The sequence below is a fragment of the Cervus canadensis genome, chromosome X, assembly GCF_019320065.1.
Source record: "Cervus canadensis isolate Bull #8, Minnesota chromosome X, ASM1932006v1, whole genome shotgun sequence".
NCBI lineage: Eukaryota > Metazoa > Chordata > Mammalia > Artiodactyla > Cervidae > Cervus > Cervus canadensis.
Window position 1 is genome coordinate 91,373,295 of NC_057419.1, and position 4,210 is coordinate 91,377,504.

General features: G+C 40.8%; 1 non-coding gene across 1 annotated transcript; it reads right to left on the bottom strand.

Annotated features, from left to right (window-relative positions):
* Positions 1–625: 625 nt before the first annotated feature.
* Positions 626–698, bottom strand: TRNAE-UUC. Its single transcript has one exon. It is a non-coding gene; the product is annotated as a tRNA-Glu (tRNA).
* Positions 699–4,210: the final 3,512 nt, after the last annotated feature.

A 4,210-nucleotide genomic window follows, 5' to 3' on the forward strand; every position in this document is an offset into this window, starting at 1 on the left:
TTGGCCTTCTCATTCCTCCAAGCTTTTTTCACAGAGTCTAGTCCACCATTATTGTTTTTACTATTACTACTATTGCTTTAGGATAATCATAATTTTATTATTTTTTTATTTCAATTACACCTCACTTGTTGAAATTTAGTGGTTGAAAGAAAAAACTGGGAAATGAGCTCAGGCTTTCATCTTAAAATGAAACTCACTGGTAAGATTTTGACAGCTGGCAATGTAAAGAGAGACAATCCAGGTGGAAAGACTAATACTGTATGTCTTTGGAGGTTAGAGAATAGTCCAGTCTGACCCACAGTAGATAAGGAGGGAAATTATTGGAAGAAGCTGCAGGAAACATTGGCCATGAGAAGGAGCACATAGAACTTAGAGGTTAAGTACTCAGAAAGAAATAACAGTCTTTGAGGTTTTCAGCACAATTACACAAGCATCTAGCACAGTGGCTGACATAGTAATTACTAACCAAACATGAATGAATGAGTGAGTGAGTTAATGAAACTGAGATGTTTCACAGCACAAGTGTAGGAATAGAGATGATAAAGTTTATTTATTTATTTATTTATTTATTTATTTATTTATTTATTTTCCTTTTGGCCTTGCCATGCAGTTTCCTGGATCTTAGTTTCCTGACCAGGGATTGAACCCAGGCCCTGGCAGTGAAAGTGCCTGAGTCCTAACCACTGGACCACCAGGGAATTCCCAGTAGATTTTCATAAAGTCTCAGTTTTTAAAAGGGAAGAAGTGGGGTTAAGAGAAGGGAATTAATGCATATCTATTTATAGTAAACAGTAAATATGGGCTTATCCATTATAAAATGGATAGTTCTCAATGCAGATATTGACACATGAATAATCCCTACAGAATTCAAGATAATGATGCTTAGGTGAGCAGTCGGGTTTTTTTTTTTTTTTTCTGTAAAGGGCCAATTAGTAAATATTTTAGATATTGCTAATAGACCCTATTGTCTATTGCAACTTTTCAACACTATTTGTCTATTCAACTATTCAACAACTATAACAACAGTAGTTATAGTGTGAAAGCAGCAATAGAGAATATATAAACAAATGAATTGTGGCTGTGTTCCAATAAAACTTTATTTACAAGAACTGATGGCAGGGAAGATTTGGTGTGTGGGCCACAGTTTGCTGAGTCTTACTTTAGATGATAATACTACAGTCTAAGAGGATTTTTCTTATTGAAATCTTGAATAACTATTTTACTTTCTCAAAGCAGAAAGATGCTGATCATTATGTGTTCTAAACAGGAAGTAACTTTCACAACTTTCCAAGAATTTCACAAGTATTCTACTTGTTAAGACATCTGAGAGGAAGCTATCATATTTTCTGAACTCAAAGAAAAAGTAAATGGTTACATTGCTGCACAAAGAGCTAGTAGAAAAGGAAAAATAATAAAAATAAACCCTATCCATTCAAGATGAAACTGAACTTTTCAAGTACCGGTTTTGTTAGAACAGTTGAGCAATTACATAGATTTGCTTTACAGGCCCCAAAAAAGCCGCTTTTCAGGAACCCTGGCTTGTTTACTGACAGAGATATAAAAGTGCCACCAGGATGGAAAACTATATAAAAATAGAATCTGTTCAGTTCAGTTGCTCAGTCATGTCTGACTCTGCGATTCCATGGACTGCAGCACTCCATGTTTCCCTGTCCATCACCAGCTCTTGAAGCTCGCTCAAACTCATGTCTATCAAGTTGAGCAATGAAATAAAAACAGAATAGATCCTATTTTTTCACAGATATTTTCCCCTTTGACAAGGGGTTATTATTTAATTAATAGCCATTAGTCTTTTGTTCACATTCTTATATGGGTATATGTATGGTGGGCTTCCCTGATAGCTCAGTTGGTAACGAATCTGCCTGCAATGCAGGAAACCCCAGTTGGATTCCTCGATTGGAAAGATCCGCTGGAGAAGGGGTAGGCTACCCACTCCAGTATTCTGGGGCTTCCCTTGTGACTCAGCTAATAAGGAATCTGCCTAAAATATTGGAGACCTAGGTTCGATCCCCCGGTTGGGAAGATCCCCTGGAGAATTCCATGGACTGTATAGTCCATGGGGTTGCAGAATCAGACACGACTGAGCGTCTTTCATTTTCACTTTCATGTGCGTGCTCAGTCGTGTCCGACTCTTTGTGAACCCATGGACTGCACCCTGCCAGGCTCCTCTGTCCATGGGGATACTCCAGGCAAGAATATTGGAATGGGTTGCCATGCCCTCCTGACCCAGGGACTGAACTGAGTCTCTTATGTCTCCTGATTGGCAGGCCTGTTCTTTACCACTACTAAAACCTTTATGGGTGTGTTCAGTTCAGTTCAGTCACTCAGTCATGCCCGACTCTTTGCTAGCCCATGAATCGCAGCACCAGGCCTCCCTGTCCATCACCAACTCCCGGAGTTTACTCAAACTCATGTCCATTGAGTCAGTGATGCCATCCAGCCATCTCATCCCCTGTCATCCCCTTCTCCTCCTGCCCCCAATCCCTCCCAGCATCAGGGTCTTTTCCAATGAGTCAACTCTTCGCATGAGGTGGCCAAAGTATTGGAGTGTCAGCTTCAGCATCAGTCCTTCCAATGAACACCCAGGACTGACCTCTTTTAGGATGGACTGGTTGGATCTCCTTGCAGTCCAAGGGACTCCCGAGAGTCTTCTCCAACACCACAGTTCAAAAACATCAATTCTTCAGCACTCAGCTTTCTTCACAGTCCAACTCTCACATCCATACATGACCACTGGAAAAGCCATAGCCTTGACTAGACGGACCTTTGTTGACACAGTAATGTCTCTGCTTTTTAATATGCTATCTAGGTTGGTCATAACTTTCCTTCCAAGGAGTAAGCATCTTTTAATTTCATGGCTGCAATCTCCATCTGCAGTGATTTTGGAGGCCAAAAAAATAAAGTCTGACACTGCTTCTACTATTTCCCCATCTATTTCCCATGAAGTGATGGGACCAGATGCCATGATTTTAGTTTTCCGAATGTTGAGCTTTAAGCCAACTTTTTCACTCTCCTCTTTCACTTTCATCAAGAGGCTCTTCAGTTCCTCTTCACTTTCTGCCATAGGGTGGTGTCATCTGCATATCTGAGGTCATTGATATTTCTCCTGGCAATCTTGATTCCAGCTTGTGCTTCTTCCAGCCCAGAACTTCTCATGATGTACTCTGCATAGAAGTTAAATAAGCAGGGTGACAATATACAGCCTTGATGTACTCCTTTTCCTATTTGGAACCAGTCTGTTGGTCCATGTCCAGTTCTAACTGTTGCTTCCTGACCTGCATATAGGTTTCTCAAGACGTTGGTCAGGTGGTCTGGTATTCCCATCTCTTTCAGAATTTTCCAGGTTTATTGTGATCCACATAGTCAAAGGCTTTGGCATAGTCAATAAAGCAGAAATAGATGTTTTTCTGGAACTCTCTTGCTTTTTCAATGATCCAGCAGATGTTGGCAATTTGATCTCTGGTTCCTCTGCCTTTTCTAAAACCAGCTTGAACATCTGGAAGTTCACGGTTCACATATTGCTGAAGCCTGGCTTGAGAATTTTGAGCTTCACTTTACTAGCATGTGAGATGAGTGCAGTTGTGTGGTAGTTTGAGCTTTCTTTGCTATTGCCTTTCTTTGGGATTGGGTATAGGGGATGCACATTTTTACCCTTACTTTCTTAAGGTTTTTCAACTGAGCCTGTGAATTAAACTGACATTAGACAGGTCAACATCAGAAAAGCATGTACATTTATATTAAGTTTATATGACACAGGGCTCCTTACAGGGAACCAAAACCCAAAGAAATGTCAGGCCTATATGATTTTGTAGTAGATTGAAGAGAGAGAGGCAAGTGTGGAAGAGTAGTTAAGCAATGTGAGGAGGCTGAAGGAAGATAAGATTTATTTAATGTCTGTGTGTATAGAATTCTCTCAGTCTCCACTTCTCATCTATGAGATGAACATTTCTTTCTTTCCTTCTAATATAGAGAAGAAGGGTTTCCCAGGTGGCTCAGTGGTAAAGAACGCACCTGTCAATGTAGGAGACCAGGTACAATCCCTGGATCAGGAAGATCCCCTGAAGAAAGAAATGGCAACCCATTCCAGTATTCTGGCCTGGAAAATCCCATAGACAGAGGAGCCTGGAGGGCCACAGCTCATAGGGTTGCAGAGTTGGGCAGGGCTTAGCAACTGAGCATGCATGCATAGAGA